This window comes from Nannospalax galili, unplaced genomic scaffold, assembly GCF_000622305.1.
Source record: "Nannospalax galili isolate Female #2095 unplaced genomic scaffold, S.galili_v1.0 scaffold777, whole genome shotgun sequence".
In the NCBI taxonomy this organism is placed as follows: Eukaryota; Metazoa; Chordata; class Mammalia; order Rodentia; family Spalacidae; genus Nannospalax; species Nannospalax galili.
The window spans coordinates 238,518-265,936 of record NW_008341810.1 but is presented as its reverse complement, the minus strand read 5'-3'; positions in this window follow the sequence as shown (position 1 = coordinate 265,936).

Sequence of the window (27,419 nt, the reverse complement as noted above, 5' to 3'; positions counted from 1 at the left end):
GTTCATCAAATATAGATCATATTTGTAAGAGAGGTTTGATAGCACATAGATAGTATAAATGTTTTTATAAAACATGCTTCTCCAAAACAGATTTGAATAATACAGAAATCACACTCAAAGTTATCAGCCATAAAAAGCATTATTATGAGAATCTTGAGTTAATGAGGTAAGTCACTTTTTTGATAATCAATCCAGGAATATTTCAAGGTATTTTTCTTCCTCCATGTGCTCCAATTCTGTCAAATGATGTGGTGTCTTGTGACTTCTGTCAGTTGCTGAGAAAAAGATGCTTGTAAAGAAAGTTTCTGGTGGTCTTCAGCATAGCTTAGTAAAGCAAACTATCTTTAATCTGCTGCTATGAAAAATAAATAATTGGGGGGACATATAGAAATTACAAGTTTGTATTCAGATAATCTAAAGTTTACCAGTTTTTAGGAACTGGCCCTTTTACATTTAGTCACTTTATTTACTTATTTCATTTATTTATTTATTATTTATTTGTGAGTAGGCATACATATGGGAATATCGGAGGACAACTTGAAGGAGTTATTTCTATCTTTTGACCATGTGGAATCTGGGGAGTTGAACTCAAATTGCCATACTTGGTGGCAGGAACTCTTACCCTGTGCCATCTCACTGGCCCTTAACTAATCCTTTTAAACCACCCATAATATTTTATGTATAATAATCCTTATTTATTTTTGGAGATACTTAAGAAGTTTTAGTCCCTGATTTTTGTCAACATAACACTACCTTTACTATCAGAACCCTTCAGAATAATTAAAACAACTCTTATTAACTATATATTTCATGTTGTTCAGACATTTGCCTGAGTTACTTTTTAGAAGCCATGGTATGTGCTTTCAATGAATTTGAAAAGCTATTTTGAAATCTTTGACATGTAACCAGATGGAAATCATCACACATGGAGAAATGGGATCTATAGTCAGAAGGTTTTAGATAGTGTAAAAGAGGAAAGAGGCATGGGAAGGTAGTATAAGGTCTTACTGTAAGGAAGAATGTTCTCATAATAGGGTCGTATAAAATATAATGGGTCAATTAAAGAAGCTAACAGCATCTTGCTAATGAGTGTTTAAAAAGAGACCATTTGACCATCTGTTAAGAATGGTTGGAAAAATTCCTTTTGGACAGCTGAATTTGGATAAAATGATCTGTATGGAACTTTCTAAATGCAGTGATATGAAAGTAATGTGATAGGTGGTTCCTTCTTTAAACATGCTGTTGACCATTGCTTTAGTTCATGAGCATTATAAAAAATTAAGAAGGATATACTTCAGAATTTTCCAAAATATTTACAGGGATAGTTTTAGCAGAAAAATAATCTTAATTGTTAATTAAGAAACAAGGCTTTGAGAGACACAAAAAGTGATTTATGATAGCTTCTACTAATGGTTACTATCTAGTAGCAATTTCAGAGCAGATGAATCTATGTTAGAAAAATATTGTTACCTCTATCATATCATTTAGTTCACTTTGCTTGTCAGCAATAGACATTGTGGTACATGAGTGACATAAGCCATAAACGCATTCTTTGATGAGACAGGGTAGGTCATTGTATTGAAGAAAATTCTGAGACATTGGATTGGAAATGAATGGGAGTCTCTATGGAGGTGTTGGTATAGAAATTGACAAGACGTCATCAGGTGGATGAATCTTGACTGTTTTAAGTCTTCCATCTCTCTGTTCAAGATTAAAGTTATGATGAAAAGATAAAAAATGTAATTCCAAAATCTTGCTCTTTCTTTGGCCTAAAAAAATTCAAATCAGCGTATCATTCAATGAAGGCTATTAATTCCTAAGGCAAAACTGAGATACATTTATTAGAAAACTAGAGGCTATAATTTGGGCAAAGTGCACCATATCCATGAAGGCTTGAAATGTGACTTTTTCAAACTTCCTCATCCTCCTTAAGCATTGTCCTCTTTCATTTTAATAAGAACAAAGCACAGCATGGAAATAATGAATTATTCTACACTGAAAATAAAAAGGACTTGAAAATTCTGAGAGCAGTCTGTGCAGAGTTGAATGCAGTCTAAATAACAAATGCAGACATTCCACAGACTTGGTATAATGTTCATCCTCTATGGAGAGCCATCACAAATTCTTTGTGTTAGGAATAGTTATGGGTGTTTCAAACATTGTGTCTAGAGATTTTGATCATTACCTGTGCTCACCATGCCCTCACTGCTCTTCACCACTGAGAATGTGACCGACTGTTTGCTGTGCAAGGTGACCCTATATTCATGGTACTTTGGATGTGGAAGAATCAACGTGGAGTGGGGAATAAGGAACATGAGGTTACACAAATTAGATGAAATGTTGTTTACAAAAAGGCTCTTCAAGAAATTGTACACTGTACTCAGATTCATGAGGAGGTCAAGATTCAGGAAAGGGATGGCTTACATATTATTTGAGATGCAGCCAAGGCATCTTACTGACATAAAATCCAAATACTTTCTATTTCACTTATTCTATTTGATTTACATTTTTCAAAATAGGATATAGTTATGGGAAAAGCATGGATATTCCCCCTCTCTTGCAGAAAAGATGAAGGATGTATGCTACTTCATACATCATTGCATCTCCTTTAATACATCTGGCATTGGTTTAAAGTTCCACTGGAAGACGTTGATTGTTTTTTCCCTTTTGGTCTTTTTGAGACAAGGTCTCCCTGTAGCCCCACCTGGTCAGGAACTCAATATGTAGAACAGGCTGGCCTAGATCTCATCTGTCTGCCTCTTTCTACCAAGTGCTAGGATTTAAGGCATCTGTCACCATACCTTGCTGGACATGGATATTATGATTTTTGACAGTCTGATTTACGATTGAATCCTATGGATTTCAACACATAATTATTACTAAACTTAAATAGTATCTTGCAAATTCTAATGAAATATAGAAATTTAATTTTGTTTCATTGTATTCAGTATGTTAATGTTAGTATAGCTACTAAACATTTGACCATTTATAACCTTTAAATTTAATAAAATAACAGCAGAATATGTTTCAAAGAGATGCAGCATGTAACATTTTGTCTTTATCATTTTATCTTCATGAACTTGTTAGACCCATATTGGTATTTTTTGCTTGTTTGGTTTGTTTGTTGGCTTTGTTTTTTGAGACAGGGTCACCGTTTGGGACCCATCTGACCTGGAACTTGTTTTGTAGACCAGGCTGGCCTGTGTCTCAGATCTATCTATCTCTGCCTTGCCAGTTCTGCGGTTAAAGGCAAGTGCCATCATGCCTGACTGTTTATGTTGTTTTTGAGACAGGGTTTGCTATAGTCAGACTATCCATAAACACCCTATGTAGCTGAGGATACCTTTAATTCGTGATGCTCATGTAACCAGTTCTCAAGTGTGAGATTACAGGCATGCACCACTGTGTTCTCCTTGCAAACATTGTCCTCTAAAGAATAGTTTTAGAATAAGTAGTTCAAAGAGCTAAATTGGACCTGAAAAATGTGTTTTTTCTTCCTTATTTTAAGTAACTGAACTATTTGAGTGGGGAACATTAATATAAAATAATATACTAGAGTAAATTTATCATGAAAAGTAACAAATGAGATATTCAGGAATAATTTTGTTATTTTGAGTGATCAAGTTCAGTATCAAAAACTTTTGTAATTCATTGAGAGAATATAGTACTTTTTACTAATTCTTAAGAAGTTGGCGTGATCATATCCCATGTCAGTACATATGAAAAATGGCATAGTAATAGATAACCAGTGTTGTTGGGTAAAACAGCAGGTTGCCCATGAGCCCACAGCCCCTCCTCATTCTCCAAGGAGGAGTGAAGCATGATCCTATGAACTACAGGAAGGGGTCTGTTGTATCCCCACTGCAATAGCCCCACATTCAAAGAGCAACTGTGAGTGACTTTTCAAGGTCCTACAACCTATTAATGTGGCACAATTTCTGGTGTCCTGGGCTCCTGACGTTTCTTCATGTCACTTCCATGGATTCCCTTTGTTACTACTGCTTCAGAGGCATTGAGGATAAAAACGTTCTTTTTCTTTCTGTCCTTTGAAGCCCAAAAGAGAGCAGGCGGAATATTTTATTTTCCATAGTATAATAGAAGATTTAGCCCTTATTATCTGGTATAACGAATTAGAAATTACTTTTTGGCCTTAAATTTTATATTTAATATTTTATGACTTTTAGGTGAGTAATAAATTATTTTTGTCATAATTCATTATTTATGTAATTTTCTTAACAAAATTTAATGTAATTCCACAAAATGACAGGCACATGGGATAAATGTGCCTGAAGATAATTGACTCAGCTGTCTAGAAGTAGGAAAGACATTAATTTTTTCCATTAGAATATATGGACCTTCTAAGAAAAACCTTTCACTAACAATGGCTGACGTTCACCTTTGGAATATTCAATGTAAAAATCTAATCTAAAAAAGTTTCTTTCTGTCCTTTTCTTATCCTAGTCAAATAAACATTTGAAATTGAACTCTTTTGGACCATTTCTGTGTTCATTTGCCTTGTTTGGTTTTATTGTCAAGTTTACACGACCTAGACTCATCAGGGAGGACGGAACCTCAGTTGAAGAATTATCTCAATCAGATTGACCCATGACCATGTCTGGGAGAGATTGTCTTACTTGATAATTGATGTGGGAGGGCCCAGCCCACTCTTCCTGGACAGGTGGTCCTGGGATATATTAGCTGAACATGAACCAGTGAGACAGACAGTAAAAGGCATTCCTCAACTGTTTCTGCTTGAGTTCCTGTCCTGACTTTCCTTAATGATGGATTGTGACCATAAACCCTGTTCACCCCTAAGTTACTTTTGGTCATGGTGTTTACCACAGCAATCTAAAAGACAATCAAAACATAACTTGATACCAAAAGTAGAGTGTTGATGTATTGAATGTCAGCATATTTCAGGAGTGGACTGTGAAATGTTTGGCACTCAGCTGGAGAAGACATTGAGTGCTCAGAGTTTAATGGGATGTTTTGTGGAAGCCTGGATAATAAGAATATTGAGAGAAATGCAGCCAATAGAGGCATAGTTTGCAGTGTTTCAGAGGGAAGCAAAGATAGCATCTCAAAGCTATTCGTGTGATATTTTAGATTAAAAATATATGGTTGCTGGTCAGGTGGGACTAACATCAGCAGTGATTTACAAGAGATTGGCACCACTGAACTGAAACCTTCTGTGCTTTACTGGGACAATGGTTTCTATTCAGCTGAGACTGAGGGATCAGCTGTGATTAATAGAAGATAAGCATTATTGTGGTAAAATCTTTCAAGTATTTCTCCAGGGTAAGCACACTGAAGCTGTGGTCTAGGGGAGCCAGAGACGCATATATAAAGTTGGTTGCCAAACTTGGCAATGTATAAGAACCTCCCACATGATACTGGTTTTTGAAAGTATGAGAGATACAAGATTGAAAGACTGTGGAGAGCACCTGAAGCCTGGAACTGTGCAGAAGGTTAGAGTTCCTGAATAGAGGCTAGGTGACACCACTGGTGAACATGCAGCTTCAGTCACACTGGCGACTCCAGGGTATTGAACATTCTAGCCCTGGGGATGAGTGCCAAGGAGAGTAACAAGTGTGGTGTGGAGCTGAACCTAGAAATAAAGCTGTGCAGAACATGGCAGATCTGGAGACATGGGGTTGTCCAGCTTTGGAGCCCAAAGAATCATGCTTAAGTTCCAGAAGCTGAATATTGAGCTGCAGATGTGAGTTCTATTTCTAGATTTTGGGTTTGCCTATATGTGATTGTTTCTATGCTCTGATTCATCAGATTTAGAATAAGAAGTATGTAACTTGTTATTTTACAGGCGTCTACCTTTAAGACACTGGATTTTTAGTTTTTGTTTGTTGTTTCTTTTTTGACAGGGTCTCCCTAGTCCCAGGTCACCTGGAAGTCACTATGTGGACCAGGTTGGCCTCCATCTCACAGAGATCCACTTGCCTCTGCCTCCCTTGGTTTGGGATTAAAGACATGCTCCAGCACACCCAGCAACACAGGATTTTTGTTTAATTGAGTTTTTAAAATTTCATACAATATTTCCTACTCACACCTAGATCCCCTCCCCCATCCCCCACCACAATCAAACCGTATGTACTCCGCCAATATATGCTGAGTCCTATTCATTCACATGTTTGTACCTAGATGTCCTTCAGTGTAAGTTTGTCCACTGGAGTCTAGTCAGCCCATCCAGTGGTCATATGTAAGTCATACTCTCCCTCACCCAGCAGCAACCAGTCTCAAATGGTTCTCGATCTGGTGCTGACCTGCCACCTGTTCTCATCTCTCCTTTGGGCCCTTGTTTCATTGAGCTGACATAGATCTCATGTTGGATGCCACCACTGCTGCAGGCGCAAATGAGCAGGCCTCCATTGGCCTGGAACCATGAACCAGCCCTGGCTCTTTCCACCTCCTCTTCTGCAGTGGTCCCTGAGCCGTAGGTGAGTGAGGTTCCATATAGGAGTGTGATGGATAATCCTGGGTGTCAGCTTGACTGGATCTGGGATTAATTGAAATGAGAGAGCTCTTCTTGATTGATTCATCTGAAGCTGGAAGATACACCCTGAATGTGTGTGTTACCTTCTGTTGGCATCCCATATAAAAGGCCATGGCAGAGGAGAACGCTTGCTTTTTGCTGCTTGCCTTCTCTCTTGCTAGTGAGTTTGTGTTGCTGCTGTAGACTGAAGACTAGCTGATCTTTTGGAATGCATCAGACCTTCAGTGCCAGATTGGGACTACTGATATATTCAGCCTCATGGACTGATTCTCAGCCTACAACTATGGATTCTCAGCCTCTCCAGTGTGGTGCAGCCATTGTTGGACAACTCAGACTCAATTCTGTGAGGTAATACTGGTTCTGTTTCTTTAGAGAACCCCAACTAATGCAAGGAGTCCCATCCTACACTCTACAGTCTCTTATTCTCCAAACTTGGCCATTTGAGGCCTTCTGTGTGTAATACAGTCTGATGTACATGGAAGCCTCACTGGTGAGAGTTGAGGGGTACATTAGCCCTCTCTCTACCCCTTATTCTGTCATGTTCCATGAACCTTGGTTGTAGGAATTCGACTGCAGATGTGTCACCTAGTACCAGGCATCTCCCAGGTATATGTTCTCTATGGCTGACCAGATGTGCAACTTTGCAGTAGTCTCTATCTTTTGCAAAAAGAACTTTCTTTGATGGCATGTTATGCACTCTAAGGGAGGTCTCTTCTATCTGGCACTGCATTCCCTTCTAAGCAGCTCCAAGGTATGCATATCCATTAATTTTCAGACACTAAATCTGATTTCTCATAGGATTTTGAGGGGATCACTTTTCCCTCTAGGTTTCCTAGCCCCCCGAGATTCATTCATCTCTACTTTTTTCTCCCATCTGGCCTCCCTCTTCCCTCCCTTCCTAGTCACAGTGCCCTCATTATTCCCACCCTCCCCGCAATACTTCCTGTCTCCCACCATCTTTCCATTCCTGACTTCCATCCCTCCCCCAAACCATGGTCTCTTGCATGTCTCCCTCAGGTAGCATCTGTCCCTACTATCTCCCATTCATGTTGTTTCTTGTCCTTTAGCTCCATGTATCCTTTGCCTTTCCCTGGCTCCTGGTGTTACTTCAGAATTTATATACTCACATATAAGGGATTGGTGCTACAGTCCACAAATGAGGGAAAACATATGGCACATGCTTTTCTGCAAAATGAGATTATTTTGTCTTTTTATTGTAAAAGTTTTTAATTGTATTTTTACAATGTTTTTACAATACAATTTGATCCCCTCCCTTATCTGCACTGCCCCCTTGACTGGCCCCTCTTCTCAATTTAATGCATATATATATATATATATGGCCTATAGAATCTAATTTGTGTCCCCAAATATCCTTCAGTGTGAGTTCATCTGCTAGACCTGGTTAACCTACAAAGAATCACATCCTTAAAACAAAATGATGCTCACCCTCTCATCAACCATCAGTTGCCAAAAGTTCTTTAGCTGGGGTTGGGATTACTTACTTCCCTGTGTCTCTGTTGGGATTTTCTCTGGTTTGAGCTTTTATGAGACTTAGCATGCTATTACCATTGCTTTGAGTTCATATGAGATCAGCTGTCTGGAAAATTCTATTTCCTTGTGGTCATCCACCACCTCTGGCTCTTACAATCTTTCTACTCCCTCTTCCATAGTGATTCCTGATCTTTGGCAAAAATTTGAAATAGGTGTCCTATTCAGGGATATGGGATTTTGTGTTAATCACCATATTTTAAATAAGAAAACTTCTCTGTTGAGAGTTGAGAGATGAATTAATGTATGTGTATAACAAAATGTCATTATGAGTCAGTTCAATACTATAACTATTGAGTAGAAAACTTGTATTAGCTCTTCTCCTGTGCCCTGTGACCTGTCTAACCTCAGGTTCCTAGACCTGATATCAATGTCAGAAATGGACACCATCCTATGAAGTGGACCTTAAATCCTATTAGAAAGTTGTTAGTTGCCCCCGTAATATTCATGCCACTATTTCACCAGTGGTCATATATTCCCAGGTCAATAAGTGTGGAGATTCCTCAAAAAGCTAGAAATTGGTCTGCCATATGACCTAGCCATACCAATGTTGGGAATATGCCCCAAAGTCTCTATATCCAAGTATTGAAATGCCTGTTCATTCATGCTCATTGCTAGATTTTTTGTAATTGCAAGAAATTAGAAGCAGCCTATAGAAATATCAACTGATGAATAAGCAATGAGGCTGCAATACTTAGAAAAAATGGAATGTTTATTACCGCCTAAAAAATTATGAAATTCGCATGTAAATCAATGGAACTGGAAACAACCACCTTGAGTGATGTAAGCCAGACACAGACAAATATCTAATGTTCTCCCTCATAGTTGGATATGGGTTTTGAGATCCTAGATGTACATATTTCAATTTAAAAATCCACAGAAGCCAGGAAACTAATAAATGGTGTATAGGGGTGGAAAAGGCTTCCTGGGAGCAGTGGTAGAATGCAGTGATTTGAAATGGGGACAGTGAATATTAGAGTAGGAAGGGTTAAATGGGGTGAGGAATGGGAAAACAGGGAAGAGGAGGGAGTATAGAGTGAGGGGTAACCAACACTAAAGGCCTTTAGAAAATGTCATATGGAAACCTACCACTATAGACACTTCTTAAAGTAGACACATATACATTATTAAAAAAAAATACGAGGAGTTACCTTATAGGGGACATTGGCCCTACAAGACACTATAAGCTAACAAAATAAAACCCCAATGCCAGGAATGGACTCCATTTCTTGAAGTTGTTGATCAGGGGTCCTATAGACCCTCAAATACTATTGACCATTGCCCCTGCTCTTGGTTACCCACCAGAACTTCACAGTAAAACCCTTTTGCTGAAGACATGAGCTGTAGAACAAGGAAGGAGAAATCAAACTGGTACTCATTTCAAAGCCTCATCTCCTTTGGCTAGGTTTCACAGTGATTGTGCTATGTATGCTATCTGAAGAAAAATATAATCATCAGCCTTATCCAGCTGTGAATCCTGTGAACTGCAAGTGTTGAAATTTTTAAGTAGAGTTGAACATTTAAAAGTTGGAACATTTAAAAGTTCCCTTCCATATTCCAGGTTCCTGCAGTTACATCAGAAGTATCTATAGTGATTTCCATATGACATTTTCTAAAGGCCTTTAGTGTTGATTACCCCTCCCTATGCTCCCTCCTGTGCACTCACTTATAAGGTATAGAAGGGAACCATGAGGGTAAAGGGAAAGAAGGAACCTGAGAGAGAAGAATAGTAGGAGAAAGGTGTTACTAAGGGAGAAATATGCAAAAAGAGGGTAGTTAAAGGGGAATGGGGAAAGATGGCTATACAAAGAACTATGGGAATAAATGGAAAAAATCTTCTGATACACAGTTTAAAAAAAAAACCAAAAACCCTTAAGCACAGAAGGAATCATGAATCCTCAGGAATGGAAAAAAGGCCCTACCCAGAAACCATGGGGTTATTAAATGAAAATACCAGTGCCAGAGGTGGTTTGCCTCCCTATGAGCTGTTGGCCGGAGGGGCCCCCAAACAATAAAGGTCATTGCCAGTAATGTTGGTTGTACACCAGAAATGGATGGCAAAATCCTGTTACTTAAGGCACTGAATGATGTGAGCACAGGAGAGGGAGAAATCAAGCTTGGACTAAGTTGGGAACTCCCTGCCACTGGATGGGTGGCTTTCATAGTACAAAGAAGCAGTATGCATGGCTAGGAGAGAACTGTCCCCTATAAGTCTGCTTAACCAAGGGCCCCATGTATTGTACTCTAAACATGCCAAACAAGGTGTTCCATCTGGTGCAATAGTGGTGCGTCCAGTATATGTACAACTAGAAAATTTTTGATTGGATATAATTCCCACTCTTAGAGGTGGAACACACATCTGGTACTGTAGACCAGGCCAACCCTCTGTGGCAGGGGAGGCTATAGGTCCCAGTGGGGAAGCCACTGCAATTGCTTTGTTAGATGGATGTGATGTACCTGGTAAAGTACCATCCAAGCATTTGTGTTTACACCATAGGTTAAGTTATTATAGCAGCCACTGTTTAGTTGTTCCTGTTTCTTGCTGTTTGTGTTTTTATAGTACATGGAATGTCACTGAAATGGGTGAACAGCCCGTGGAAAACACATGATGCAGAGACTTGAAAGTTCAGTGTCTTGCCACAATCAAAGAAGATCATCCCACCCCTATCACTCCCTCCAAGGCCTTTTCAGAAGAATGTAAGAGCCAGAGGAAGGGATGGAATGTTAACTGAAAGTATCCTCTGACCACTACGCTGGCAAGCTATAGTCACACCTCCTTCCCATGTTCTTCAAGGAGTTGAGGGGAGTGTCAGTTACCCCTCCATTGGGGGAGGGGCTAAGGATATATAAACTGAGAATGCCATGAGGTACCTCTCTCACCATTTTGTGCCATTTTGTGCAGCTGTTGGGAAGTCATAGGATGTATATTTGAATGTGGACTTTCCAGCAGTGCAGCCATCAATGGGGGGAACGCTCTTCTGTAAATAACCCCTCACCCTATGCTCTTTTAGTAACCCAAATTGCCTCATTAGGATTATTAAAACAATAATAATTCTGGTAAGGGAGGAGATAAGAAATGAGTAGATTTTAGAAAAAAAATTGGACTGTATTTTATAGTATGACGCTAACAGAAAACGTAAAGGAAAGGCTCTGGTTTGACAGTCAGGTGTTAGTTGTCAAGTTGACAAGGGATAGATGGTTAGTTTTATTGTCAATTAGACTCACCTGGGAAGAGGAAGCCTCAATTGAAGAATTTCCTCAATCTTACTGGCCTGTGACCATGTCTGTACAAGATTGTCTTGACTGATGATTGAAGAAGAGGGTCCAGCCCAGTGCGGGTGGAGCCATACCTAAGTAGTCAGGTCTGGGGTGTATAAAAAAGCTAGGTGACCATGAGCCAGCGAACCAGCATTCAAGTAGCGTTCTTCCATGTTTCTGCTTCAGTTCCTGCCCTAACTTTTCTCAATGGTTGATGGTAGCGTGGAAATATAAGACAAAATAAACCCTTGCTTGCTTCATGTTGCTTTTGGTCAGGGTGTTTATCACAACAACAGAAACAAAAGGAGAACATTTAATAACTTAAATATTTAAACATACCTGTGAAATGTGGGAGGAAAGGGAAGAGCCTTAAGATGCCGACCAGCCCCTTTTATGGTGAAGTATGATACCATTGTTTTCCAACATTCTGATTTTAGACCTTGCGTGCACTTCAGATTTTCTAACCTCCTTTGTTCCATACCTATTTTGCTCAAGGTATGTTCCCTTCCTCTGGAAATGTACATTGAAACAGAATAAAATCCAAGGGTTGTAAACACCATTCTCCTGGGTTAAAACTTGGCAAAATCAGACACTGCCTGACATCATTGAACACCTGGGTTTTCCTAGTAGGCATTAAAGCTTTCCAATCATAGGTAGCAGGGAGGCAATTATCTCCTTTCTTCTCTTTGTACTTTCGGGTTAAAGCTGTTGATGTACAATAATTGAGTTTTCCCAGGGCGTCTGAAGAAGAAAGGACATGGCATCAAGACACATAGCCAGGTCCTCTGCATTTATTTTTCTCTGTATTTAAAACATTATTATGAAATATGTAAGGCATAAATGATGTATTATTTAAATATAATTAAAACTGAAATCTGTGAACTATATTCCCAGGTCAAAAAATGAAAAATTTTGCAGGTAATCTAGAAACCTTTGTGAGCCCATCAATTTCATAATCAAATTCCAAGAGTTCCCTGAATTTTGGGTTCATTTTGCCTTGGTTTTCAATGAAGTTTTACCATTTTTATTCTTAACATTAAGAAATATATTTAGCCAGGCGTGGTGCACATGCCTTTAATCCCAGTGCTTGGGAGGCAGAAAGCAGGTGTTTCTCTCTGAGATTGATGCTGGACTGGTATATATAGTAAGTTCCAAGCCAGCTGGGGTTAAGGGAGACCTTGTCAGAAAACAAAAAACAGAACAAGAAAATATATTTTTAGTTGTGTTTATAGTTGAACTAGATTAAAGTGATCCAATTTTTTCTTTTATTTCCATTCCATCCTGAATTTTCCCTGCATTTGTCTTTGCAAAATTAGCAAAGTATCATCTAGCAAGTTCTTACCATATTTCATATTTTCCTTCTGGCCTTTCTTTCAGGTTTAAAGTTTTATTTGTGATTATTTTAGTTATTGTGTGCTTATGGTAAATTTTCTATTTTGGCTTTGATCTGAACTGTAATTCATTCATTTTTTGGTCTTCAGCAATAACACTTGAGTATATAATTGTCTTCATTGTTTTGACATTTTTTCTTTTGAGCATTTGGAGACATGATTTTTTTCTGTTTTATTATTATCTAGAAGCCTGCCATTCTAATGGCTGTTGTTTCATGGAGGCCTGCCCCCATCCCAGTCTCCACATTAAGGTCCTTTCACTGTTTTGCTGTTCCATAGACTTACTAACACAGCATAGCAGAAGTGGATTTCTTTTTGTATACATTGTTTTTTAAATTACACGTCTTTAACAGTTTTGGAAGGTTCTAGAATTTTCTCTTTGACATTTTTACTGTTTCTTTGTCTTCATAATCTTCATTTAGAATTTCTGTAATGTATATGATAAACCATCTTGTACAGTTTTACTGTAACTTAAAGTTTTTACACTTCCATTGTCTTTTATCACTGTTCTTCAAATACTCCACTGAACATTAATTTCCACCATAACATTTTTTTAAAAATTCTATCAGATTTTTGTAAACACACCTATTTTTTTAGTCTTTTAAGTCCTAGTTTATAGTTTGAATTATTACTTTTTCCTATATATTCTGTGTCCTGTGGGAATTATTCCATTAGGGGAACTATTTGTTAGTGTGATTCCATAGACCTTTTAGTTTCCTGCCTCTCATTAATGGTGTTTCTTATCTTGTTTGTAAGTGGGAGCTGTTCATTTTACTAACATTTTATGTATGGGAATTGTTTGAGGCCTGGTTTAAACTATTTTCACCTGTAGAAAACTTTTCCTTGTTATTTCATGCTGCAGGGAGCACCATCAACCTTTAAACTAGGGTACTTTAAATTAGATTCTTGGCTTGTTGAATCTTAGGACACAGCACTGTAGATTCAGACTGAGCGTTCATGTAAGTGCAGCTTGTCCTTCGAAATCTGTGGAAAGTTTATTTTTTCTTGACCAAGTTTTAAATTCTAAACAAGTTTGCTTGTTTTCTTTTTGGAGGCATGGTCATGTCTTTATCAGCGCCATGTCTCTATCATTGCGTAGGATTTTCCTGTCCTCCTTGCTCTGAGCATCTGAAGTAAGAATGTCAAGTTTTCCAGAACTCAGCAGCACACAGCGCACATGAGGATAGAATCAAATTTTGTTGCTTTGTGATCTACTGGATTTTGGGTTCATTTTGTTTCTGATTTTCCAGACACTTTTTTTTTTTTTTTAATAAATAACTTGCCAGAAAATTAGAAAGAAAAGATGTTAAGTATGTTGATTTTCTCACATAGTACAAAATGTAAGAGTCTCTCATTGAGTAATTTATTTCTTTCCTTTCTCCTTTCTTTCTTAATCTCTTGTGTTGTTCCTTACTTTTTTAACTTTCAAACTAGTTTGTTATGATGTTAAACATACTTTAATGAAATTCCAATAAAAAGAGATTTGAGAAGTCCAATTGCAACCATTTTTGTTTTTTAACCCAGAAGAGATTTTATGGTCAAGTAACTTTTTAAGAGTGAAATATCTTAACACGAGAAATTTATGTTTTTAAAATGTTATTGCTAACACTCATGTTTTTAAAAACTATATTAGTATTTTATGATAGAGGATTAATGTATGCTTTAGTTTGTTTTTTGTTTTTGATTTTTTGAAACAGGGTCTCACTGTTTACCAATTGCTCAACTGGCCCTCACTGTGTAGACCTGACTGGTCCTGTACCTGCCTGTGGAATACTGCGATTAAAGATTTGCTACTACAGACCTACTCAATTTACTTCTAAGACGAGGTCTGTTATACTATCATACTACTTCACATAAATAAGTAGGGACACTCCATACTATTTAAATTCATTTACATGACAATTAATTTTCAGATTATGAGATTTTAGATATTTCACTGTGCTAAACATTTTCAGATTATGCAAACAGCCTCAGAAAACTCTTCCAAGCCCTGTCTGCCATAGTTTTGGGGTTTACGTGATTTGAAATTTCAAACCCTTCTGTCTTTTTGGTTAAAAAATTGCCATTTTCACTTATCTTCTCAGTACTCCCATGGAAATGAAGTAATTTGTACAATCAATTTAGAAGAGAAGTAAAACATTTTTGTGTGATTTTTAAAAATAGTACAAGAATAGAACCCACTTGCATATTTCATTATTTTTTAGTAGTATAGAATTTTCTCTGATTTAATTACTTATAAATTTTTAAGAGATAGTTGAGCTTTAGGTGACTTGCAAGTCTCCAGTTATCCTGGATTGGCTCTGTACTTGTTCTTGCTGCTGCTATTCTATTGACACAGGAGTGTGTTACTATCAACATATCAGGACCACAAGAATCCAGGAAGTATTCAAAGGTTTTTGACTAAGATGATAATTCTTTGATGTAAACACTATGTCCTTCCAAATATTTCTGGATTCTTATTTAAAATCATTAAATTGTATTAAGATCTTAAATGCATCATTGTATTAAGATACAATTTCAGTTGACCATCTATGCTTTCTGTATAAAAAAATAGCATTTCAAACTTGAACTGACAGAGAATATCCCTATATTACTCTGTCAAAAATGACATGTAGACTTCAAATAAGCACAGACATTCAGGGTGAGAGCCAATGATTCTAATGACTGATAAGCCTTGGCATGCTCTCAGCTGGATATAACTTGCTAAGCTTGTCAGTAGCTCCTTTTGGACCCTGAAAGAACCAAATCCATTTGTACTCTACCTTCTTTGACTATGCTATTCTCCCTACTTAACATGTTCCACTGTCTCTTTCACTTTTTCAAGTCTCATCTTAAATATCACCTCTTATCTTAAACACCACCTCCTTAAAAGCTTCTGATCCAGTTGTTTTAAATTATCTGGTACCCTCTTTCATATTTCTCTATTTTTTTCACAGAACTTAGAAATGCCTGAAATTATTATATTCTCCCTGATAAAATGTGGTTTCCGTTAGAAGAGGGAAATATCTGCTTCATTAATAGCATGCCAGGAATATGGAAATCCTCCTCTTGACTGGCATATAGCAGGGGCTCCTGTGCTAAACAAATCAGCAAATGAGATTACATAATGAAACTCTTCTCAATATATGTTTTTGGTTGATGTTATATTAATGTGTAACATTTTTATACTCTAACAATTTTAACTTCATAATCACATACTTCGTGTGACATCTTTGAATCCCGTAGAAACTATTCCAATTGTTTATTACAAATACTTTGAAATGTACGAGCAGCCTGATGCTCTGACTTGACATGCACGAACATGGCACGGAGAACTTTTGTATTTATCATAGTGCATGACATCTACTCATATCTTCTTCTAGGAATAAAAGTGATGCGTGAGAAAGCAGTTACCATGGTAAGCTTAGATTTTTCAATAACGCAAGTGAATTTCCTTTGTAAGAGTCAAAACTAAATGTCACAGCTAGTTTTGCTAGGTTCAGTTTCTTTAACATTTATTTCTAGAACACATTTTGTTCACTTTATATATTTTCTTCCTGAATTGGCTACATCGCTCTGTGGCACTTCATTAAGTAGGATGGAACTGCTTGAATCCATCTGGCCTTCTAGAAATATATTTATTAGTATGTCAAGTCCACAAATGAAAAATGTGACCTAATCTAGGAGTGTGGTAAAGCTGAGCACTACCAAGCTTTACCACAAAATCTTCTTTTGTCTGATTTCCTTTTTCTTGGTGGAAGTGCTATATCAGTTAGCTTTGCTGTATAACAAAACATATGTAGTAATATTGGCTGCTTAAACAACAAACAAAAATTATTAGCCCGAAGTGCTATGTGTTAGCAATTCTGTTGGACCTGGTTGGGCAGTTCTCCGGGAGACTCAGAGGCTTGACTTTACAGTTACAGTCAACTAGCATCTTAGCTGGGGGCAGTGTGCTACAGAGTGGCTTCCCTCCAAGTTTATCTGTGGACTGCAGTTATGGGGAACACTGGACCTTATGTCTTTAGCACTTCACTCTTTAGCCCAAGTTATTCATATGGATGCTGAATTTGGAAAGCAGCAAGATGGAACACACCACATGACACTAACAAGCCTCTGTATCTGCCATAATTGTTAAGGTCTCATTGATTGAAATAGGTCACATGACCAAAACTGTGGGGAAAGGGTAGATACCTACATGCTTAGTGAGAGAGGCCACAGCCCTGCATTGTAGTGGACTGTTCATCTAAGAATGGGAAAGAACTGGTGATCCTTCTGTTTTGACTTGTGATTTCCTAAATGAGGTTTCTGAAAATTGTTTATGGGAATTAGAATCTCAAGATGGAAAAATGTTTCCCATTCAATCTCTGATTAATTTCTCCAACTCTGTAACATGAATTCTAAGCCAATCACTAGTTCTATCACTTTTCTGTGTAAGGAAGCCGGTATGTGCCTATTGACATGCAGGGCCCCTCATGCTTCCTCTCCTTCATTCTGACTCATTTGGAATGGGGTCCAAGAATTCTTTATTCAATTTAAAACTGACCAGTGTGTTGTAATGCGGATGCTCTAGAATCAATGCATTTTTTTGAAGACAAAAGGAAACAGTATGTGGGCTTGGAGTTGAGGACATGAAGAAGGATATAGAAAGCTTGGGTTTCTTTGAAATTTCAGTTTTCTTGTGGAAAAATTGAATTGTAGGATCCCTAGTTTCTTGAACCTCTGAAAAAAATATTTCAAATTAGCACTGCTGTTTAACCATGTGACAAATTTTCTTTCATACAAATGGAAGGTATTCTCAAGGTGTATACTACAGTTTTAGAATGTGGTGCTGTAATTGATAATAGGTTTTCTGTAAAGTCAAAGCATCTTGTGTATGAGATACTTATCTAAAAAGAACTTTCTCATAAATTGTGAACAGAATACTTTATTCCATATCTGTGTGCTGTTCCTCATTAACAAATCAGGATAGCTGCTTTTTATTTTATTCCTTGATCAATATTTTATTTATGTGAAAATGATTAGATACATATTTGATAACTTTTGTATGGATAATTATCTTATATAGTCTCTAATAGATTTGACTTATATCCCATAAAATAAAGGTAAACCACCTGCTCAACAATCCCTAACCCTTTATAATCCCTTCATTGAAATTCTATGAAAACTGTCTATCATCGTAGGTGAATGTATGGTTAAAAAATAAAAGAGCTGAATTTAGGTGCAAAAAGCTTTGGAGAGATACATTTGTTTCCTGCTAATTCTCTGAGGGCTTCTGGAGAGCAAGCAGGGCTTAGGATCCTGTGCCTCTAGCTGCTTGTTTGATTATTGGGTTGAGACTCAGGATTTGTCCTTAATACAATCTCAGAGGAAAGAAAGCCTCTTCTTGCAACTACTAGCTGGCAATCCTGGGAAGAGTTGTGAACTAATTTGCCTCTGGAGATGGACTAATTAAATAGTTTTATTATCATCTAATAACAGATTTCCAGGGTGCTTTTTGACATTTAGTGTTCTCAAAGCATAATGAAAATTGGAAATATTATTTATTCTAGCCTGTGTCTTATGAAGAAAATAGCATGTTATGTGTCTGCTTGGTAAATCATATGCATGTGTCTAGGGAGAAAGTCTGATGGATTTGTTCATAATTCTGACACAGCCAATTCCTGCTTTATTTAATTGATGTAGGGTTTGCTTGCAGAGTAAGGTAGAGGTGACTTCTTTGCAGCAGTGTTTAATTTCATAAATGTTGGCTTTGGCACTTTATATTGAATTGAATTTTATTTCTAGCAGCTGTCAAATGAACTTTCACTCAGAAAAATTATGGTAAGAAGGTGGATTAAAAATATGTTGTAATACAAGAAGGAATATCAGTTTTCATAAGTTAAGTAAAATTTGTTCCTTATATCATTTTAAGGGTTTTAATAAATTGGGTATAAATTACATATTTGAGTGTTTTAAGTAAGAGGTTTTCTGCAAATATAACCAATGTGAATAACTGCTGAATCTCAAGGACCTACTTGATCATCCATTTATCTCATCATTGTGGAAAGCTTATTTAGTGCTATGTAAAAATGTGGCTGTGATGGCTCACAGGAAATATAGAAATGAAGGCATTTCTATTGCATAATCATATATTTCACTGTACGTTGAAAAGTTGATTCATAGGCCAATTTCTTTACAAAATTTAAAAATCCAATATAATAGTAAACTCTAGCTACTCCCTAAAATGGACAAATTCCTTCTCAGTTTAAACTAAAAATAAATTTTCTGAAAAAAAGATTTTCTTCCTTTTTAAGAATGGTTCTAACTTCTTTTCATCCGATGAAATTCATCTTATTTTATTTTATCTCACAGAAAATTTAATGACCTTGTAATTATGGGTCAAGGGAAACATTCAGACCTGCTGACACCTTCAGGAGGGTGCTCTTGTCATATTTAACATAGGAGATTAGAGTTGAAAAGCCTTCACTTTCCACTTTAAACATGTGATTCTTACATGGATCAGGACACATAGGAAATTGCTGAAAGAGCACAGGTCACCTGCCTGGGCTATCTGGGCATCTCAAGAATAGTTGCATCCATACATTCCATATAGAAAATAAAGAAGAGTGAGTCATTTAAAACCAACAAATGTTAGAGTTGCTATTTTCCTTTTTTATTAGGAAATGTAAAAGAAGACAGCCCCTCCCTCAAATAGCAACAAGACCTTCTGTTGAAATCACATTTTCTTGTCTTTTGTCTTTTCCCAAGACAAACAGCCAGCTGTTCAGTTATCAATTTTTTAACAATGTTGAATTGTAGAGACAAAGATTCTGTAATTTGACTATCTCCATGTACAGCAGCCCTTTAATGTAGAGATTAGCAACTTTCTGATGGGCTTGTATGCACATGAGCAGCCCTTTGAGCATGACCCAAATTCAGATTAAAGGGAAAAAAGCCTAATGATCACTAAAGCCCACTGAAATGTCAGTGAACTCAGAGAAATCCAATTATGATGCAAATGTGAAATTAGCAGCACGGAAAATAAACAAATCATGGGAACCTTTTGAAAGCATATTTCAGTTCTAAAATTGCAATAGATTAAGGTCAAATCTTGACTTTATGAGTTAAACTGATAAAGACATGAGAACTCCTTCCCACTCTGGTGGTGATTTGTGCATATTGATCAACTGAACTGAGTATCCACAATAATGATGACTTGCCAGAACTTAAATGCCTTTCTAAATTTTGACAGATCCAATTGGTCCATTTCCATAAAAAAAAATTCTGGCTCCAGACAAACCAGTTCTTCATAGAGGGCAGCATATATTTCTGCCCCTCAGTGCCCTCAGGGATTGGTTCCAGGACCTGCATCCTCCCAAGATCCAATTCATAGATGTTTCAGTCTCTTATGTAAAGTGGCCTAATATTTGCATGTAACCTATTGTAGCATCTTCCTGTATACAACCCCAAACAGGTAAATACTATGGTGGTGATTGTTATGTTGCATTGTTTAGGGAATAATGATAAGCAAAAGATCTGTACATGTGCAAATACAACCATCATAGGCCTAAGTATACAGTACATGTCAGTAACAGTAAAACCCGTCATGTGTAGTTGGTCTGGTTCATTTCTACCATGAATACTGAGAGTCAACTCTATGCAAAAATAAAGTTAAAACAGTGCATGAATTCATATTTCACAATTTATTGTCATTCCAATGCTTTCTTCTATATTAGTTATTTTGCATGCATTTGATATGGACCACACAGAGAAAATAAAATTCAAAAATTCAAAAATGATACCTATTCTTAGTTTATTTTAAAGGAGCTTTTAATATATCCACATTAATAGAATAAAAAGTTTATTATTTTTATTGGAGATGCTTTTAAAAATTACTCAAAGGACATTTATATATGTGTATCAATCCATTTTCAAGCTGGCATTGTTCCAGTATTTTAAGCTAATATTAAATCCTGTTCACTGTGTTGCTAAATTTGACCGTTTCTCATATTGCAGGTAAAAAGAACTGCCTTTTAAGTTTTCTCTTTAATTGTATGTAAATATTATGAATATTTATGAGGACAAACCATAAATATAACAGAGTATAATTTGATAATTTTATGCAGTATTTTCAAAATTGATGTTCTGTTCTTTTGGCTGCTTGTTTTATGTTCCTGTTCATTCTGTCTCCTCTCTCTCTCTCCATACCTCCCTACCCACAATGTGGTCCTAGTGCTTACCAAAGTCAGATAAACAACAGAAAAGTTAACATCCAAATATGAAATCACAAATCAAGAGGAGTAAGTTACTGTAGATGGAAGGAAAGAAGGAGCTATTTTGAATTGACTTGTCACACAACACTTCTGAGGAAGTAAAATCAAGGCGAGAGCTGAAGTTTCCTAGATTACACAGTGTGAGTTGTGCTGCATGGGATGGGCCACATGCTGAGGAGAAGCATGAAGACCCGACTGTATCCAGGAACTATGCACAACTCAAGGTGGTGGAACCAGTGAGCCCTGCAGGGTGGTGCTAGATGAAGCATGGAATGTTCAGAAATGTTTCAGCTTCATTCTAAAGTACATCAGAAAGCCTTTGCCAGGTTTCAATCACAGCTAATATGAATATAGAGAAAACTGCCCAGTTCCTGGTTATTCTGCTGAGTCCCTATTTCAAATGATATTATGAGGTTTAGAAATCTGAGCACAAATTTTGTATAGTCTAGCTATAGTTTAAAGACTGGTCATAAAACTGCAAAGTATTTGCTTTCCTTTATTCTTAAGAAGGAGAATGTATTTGAATATGTTGGAAATTGGTCAGCTAACTCAAATGACAAACTGGCCCTGCCTGTATTTTACTAATGAAAAAGACAGACTTTTTTTTTCATTAGTTTTATGGAACAATGTATTTAGTATAGTTTAGATGTTTCCTCTGGTTTGGGGCCATTACTGTCTTGAATCAGAATTGATATGATCACCTACAACAAAACTCTGTTGAGACTGGGCCTTCAGGTAGGCTCATAAGGCTTCAAGATCCTCGTGAGGCTCTTTCCTGCCCTGAGATTATATTAGGTAAACAGTCAGGAAAGGTACTGTTCAGTTGTGAAGCTACTAGTGAGGTGAGCATGCCGGGAATGGCAAAGCAACTGCCTTTGAGGCCCCATGTTGCTGTGAGTAAACCTAACAAACTGGTTCACTAAGCTGGCTTTAGACAGAATCTTTTATTGGCCTGTCAGTTCTCTATCTGGGGTGAATAAACATTTCTTTATTTCCCCAGAAAAAATAATGTGACGTTTGGACAAAATAAGTTTTGATTTTATTTAGGCATTGATTTGATAAAAGTTTACAGGTGCATAGAATTTTTCTGAAAGGATATTTTTAAAATGCAGAACTACTTGAAAATTCATAAAACATTGAGTATTTTCTACTGTGGTAGAATTTGATAGACCTTTCTGTCATTATGGAAATGATATTTATGCTATAGTATAGTACCCATTATTTACATGGAGCATTGGGTATTTAAAAATTTGCTAGTGGGACTGTAAAAATGCATTATTAATTTTGTTTAAACATATTTGAAAGCCATTCATGGCTAGTAGTTACTGCATTGAACAGCTTACACCTACCACAGGCAGTTGCCCCTTAGTATCCATGCGTGATGGATTTCAGGGTCCTCGACAGATATAAAAATTTTCAGTCATCCGAGTCCCTTATATAAAATGGGTTTGTATTTATAAGTAAAAATCCACCCATCTTTGCATGCACAAGCATGTGTCATTTAATAATGGAGTGCTCTTGACTAGAGTGCTGAGAGTATTTGTTATGTGACCATTATAGACTATCATTACAAAAGCCAAGACAGCTACACTATCACTAGATGATGTAATCTTATGGGACACTCTGACATGTGCTGCCTCACTGATTGAAATATCCTTATGTGGTGCAAAATTGTACTTTAAATCATATCCAACTTACTTATGCTGTCAGAGACAACGTAAGTGATATGTAAATAGTTGCCATCTTGTATTGAGTGGAAAATGACAAAAATATTTTTGTATGTTCAATATATATATGCAACCAACACTGGTCTATTTTTTAAATATTTTATTTATTTATTACAGCCATGTCCTGCAGGGCCCACTGAAGTCAGAAGAGAGTGTCAAATTCCCCCAGAACATGAGTTATGGGTAGTTGTCAGCCAACATGTGGGTAATGGAAATTGAACCTGGGTCCTCTGCAAGAGCAGCCAGTGCTCTTAGCCACTGAACCAGCTGTCTCTCCAGTCCAACACGGGCCTATTTAGTGCCCATCAGCAATAACGTGGTGTTTTGATCCATATTAGTTTGAATCCACCACAGATGTGCAACCTGCGATATGCAGAACTAGCTGCACTTACAATGAATTCCCAAATACAAAAGGCTGGTATGCAATATAAGCACCTAACTTGCAGGAATTTACCAATATATCAATGTGATAAGATATACATATCTGGAAATTAAGATACAGAGGCAGAGGTTTTAGTCAATCACTAGAGCTTTAAAAGCAGTTTTATTGGTTCTTTGGGAGTTTCATACAATGTATTCTGATCATATCTCTTCTTCCCCCAACCCCTCCCACGTCGACCATTACCTCCCTACCCACCCAAATCCATGTTCTTCTTCTTTTTTTCTTAAATTTTCACATCCATTTCGATTTGTGTTACCCAAATGCTCTTGAGTATGGAATCCCCCCCTGGTACTTGGTCTAACTAGCAGGAGTCACACATTTAAAGAAAACTGACTCTCTTCCTCTCCCAGCAACTATCAAATGCCAATAGTTCCTTAGCTAAAGGGTTAAACTTTCCTTTTAATTTTTTAAAAAAATTTTATTATTTTTATGTGTATGAGTGTATTGCCTGCATGTAGGTAAGTGCACCTGTGTCATGCAATGCAGTGGAGGACAGAAGAGGCCATCAGATCCCCTGAAGGAGTTACAGACGATTTCTAGCTGCCATGTGGGTGTTGGGATTCAAATCCAGGTCTTCTGCAAGAACAACCAGTGTTCTTAACTGCTGAGCCGTCTTTCCAGCCCCCCCTTTTAAATTTTTTAAAAAAATTTTATCTGTATGAGTATTATGCCTGCATGTATGTGACTGCGCCCGTGTTGTGGAATGCCCACAGAGGAAAGAAGAGGCCCTCAGATCCCCTGGAACTGGAGTTACAGACTATTGTTAGCTGGGATTCAACTCTGAGTCTTTTGCAAGAACAGCCAATGCTCTTACCGCTGAGCCATCTCTCCAGCCCTGAGACTTTCTTTATAAAATGATTGTTGATGATTGAATGAGAAACAGAGGGACGTAATGGAAGAAGTAACAGTATTTCTTTTGCAAGGTTGATATTATATGGAATTGGTACCAAAGGCATTGGGAAGGAACGAACCATTGTGACAGGAGAAGAAAGGGAGAAAATGATAATTGTAATAGAAACTAACATCTATCAAGCGAGACAGACTATAAGACATTTTTCTAAAGCTTTCTTTGCTCCAGTTAGCTAATTCCCATAACACTTTTCTAGAATAAATGCTATTATGATTATCCTCAATTACAGATAAGGAAACAGAGGGTAATTACATCAAGTAAACTGCCGAAAGTCAAGTTGGTAATGAAGAAATGGAACCCAGGATATTTGACTCCAAATGAGGTTATGTTAAAGAATACAACTCGTTTCTGTATTTAAGAACCACAGTGCTACCAGCGGGAGATTTGAGGTAAATTCTTTTCTTTAATTTTACTTGTTTATTTAATGTGTATGAGTGTATCGCATGCATATATGTAGTGAAGCTGTATGTGCAGTGCCTGCAGAGATCTGAAGAGGGAGTTGGACTCCCAGGAACCGTAGTTGCAAATGGGTTTTTTTAGCCACCATTTGGATGCTGGGAAACAAGCTTGGGTCTTCTGCAAGTTCAACAAGTGCTCTTAACCATTGAAAATCTCTGCAGCCTCCTGAGGTCAACTCTTAATTAAAGGATAGGCTATGGAGGACAGATGGAAAGATACTGATCCACATAAGAAATCTCAAGAGCATGGCGAGAAGGTGAGAAGATGAGGAAGGACTTCCTACTTGACATAAGGAGGAAACAAACAAAACAAAACCCCTGTGTACCAGGAGAAAGCAAAGGAGAGAATATAGTACAGAGATTGGACCAGGCGTCTCTAAAGACCTGTAAAATTTAAGAATGAGGCCAAGCTTCTAAAGTTGTGCTTGTGGTCTGACTTGCCTTTTCCATAATATGTTATTTGGTGGTAGATTCTTTGACATTTTATGCACTCCTAGTTCCCTTCGACCCTTTTTGTCTGTTTTCCTGACTAAGATGAATTATGCTATAGTTCAGCTGTAGAATCTGTGCTATTTCACCAAATGTCCATGGACATTTAAAATTGTTTCATCCTAGCCAGACAGAATTAACTGTAGTAAGGAAAGACAACACGGCTGTGCCTTACAGTATATCACCAGGCGCTGTGGGTTAGGGTGCATTTTTTTGTGGTGCCCATGCATCTGGTGGTGTCATTATAACTTATGAACACCAAGTTGATTCTGTTACAGTTGCTTTTCTAAATGATATCATAATTCTGGTTTGATTGAGGATGAGAGTAAAAATATACAATTGTTCCCTTCAGCAGTAGCTTTAATTGTGGAAAGATGTCACCCCACAAATGGGTGGCAATGTGTCTATGAGACATGGCCTTGTTATTGATACTACCTGTCATAAAAAAGAAGCTGAATTTTAAATTTTTGTGTATAAATGAAGAAAATCTATAATTTGTTCATATAGAGAGCCATAATTACTTAAATAATTGAAGAATATTTCTGTAGCTCATACCAGCTGGTAGCTAGATAGCCCAGATGGCCTGAAGCTCTTTAATAGGAGGAAGATAATGTGTTGTATCAGACAGAATAAGAGACTCCATGAACTCTGCTTCTCATTGGAGAAGTATTCTGTAATAATATTTTTATAGGCAGTATTACCATGAGGGTGAAAACTGATTTCATAAGCAGAATAATTTTGTATCTAGCTTTATCAAATGATGACAAAGCACAGCAATGATTTTTCTGTCTTGGGGTATATTTGTAGCTATGTGTGTATGTTAAAACTTAGGGTCATCATTTTTTTTCCTTTGACCTGGTTTGAAAGCTCTGAGTATTCTACTGCTTGAGGGTACTAGATCTTCAGTGATGGTGGTGATAGCAGTACTGGGTGGTTGACAGAGATGGAAGGGCTCATATTGGCTGACAGTGATATGTAACCTACTATAACAAGGGCCTTTGCATACACCACTACCATATTTATTTCTTTCAACAATTCTCATCATTACTCTCATTTTCCTCATGATTACCATTTTACAATAGTGCGGTTGATTTTCCCCAGTGTCTATTCTTATTTCCACTTCCTCACAGTAGACTGGAGTGCAGATATAGAAACTAACTGCATTTCTAGGTAGAAACCAGCTAACTACTTGCTTTCTGTGCTGGCCAGTTTTTGTCAACTTAACACAAACAAGAGACACTTGAGAAGATGGTACCCGAACTGAGGAATTGTGTCCATCAGTTTTGCATTCAATCATGTCTGTGAGACATTTTCTTTAAATTTTTGTTGTATTTAGATCCCTTCCCTATTCCACCCACACTTCCCCTCACTGCTCCCCACCCAATTTGTGTACACACACACACACACACACACACACACACACACGCCTATGGAGTCTGATTTGTGTCTCCAAGTCTCCTTCAGATGACTATTTTCTTAATTGGTTATTGACGCTGGAGGGCCCAGCCCACTGTGGGCCATGTTATCTCTAAATAGATGGGCCTGGATTATATAAAGGTAGCTGAGCAAGCCAGGGGAAGCAAAACCAGTAAAGAGTGTTCCTGCATAGTCTCTGCTTCAGTTCCTATCTCCAGTCTCATGCCTTGAGTTCCTGCCTCACTTCCTCCAACAACCAATTGTGCCTTCAAACTGTAAAACAGAATAACCCCTTTGCTCCTCAAGTAGGTTTGGGTCAGTGTTTTATCACAGCACCAGAAAGCAAACTAGAACAGAAATGGCTACCAGGGCATTAGATTCCTCCAGACAGATGTTTCTAGAGACTGTCAGTTCTAAGATCTATCTCATAGCATTTTAATGGATGAGTGAATGAATTAATAACTGGTATAATTCATATAGTGAGACATCCTTTATTGCTTTTCCTTACATTACTTGATTCTTAACAGCTCTAAAAATTTGATGGAGAATGTATTTAAGAAAGATCATGTGACAAAACCACAGTTGCATGGCTCAGATTTGGTAGAGTTGAAGCTCATTCCTCACTTTTATAAGCAACAAGTGTCAAGACAGCATAGACGGAAACATGTGCCAAGAATCACATACCCTGTAAGTTAGAAGGCAGTGATCAGATCTTTGGGATTTTAGTAAATGGAGTTTCTATTCCTTGTAAAGATGGTTGAGTGTCTTTAGTTTTTTTGCCATTTGTAAGGAATCACTCATTTCCCTCATTGTCTAGAGAATGCATCACACCTAAATTTTTTATTAAGATTTTGTACAGTTCATACAACAGTTCTTAATCAAATTTAGACCACTCCCCCATCTGTGCCCCCTTCACATCCCTGCTGGACCTCATGCATTCTGTCATACATGTTAATTCCTATCCAGTCAAGCATTTTTACCCAGATGTCCTTTGGTACAAATCTATCCACTGGAGGGTAGGCAGCCTATCCAGAGATC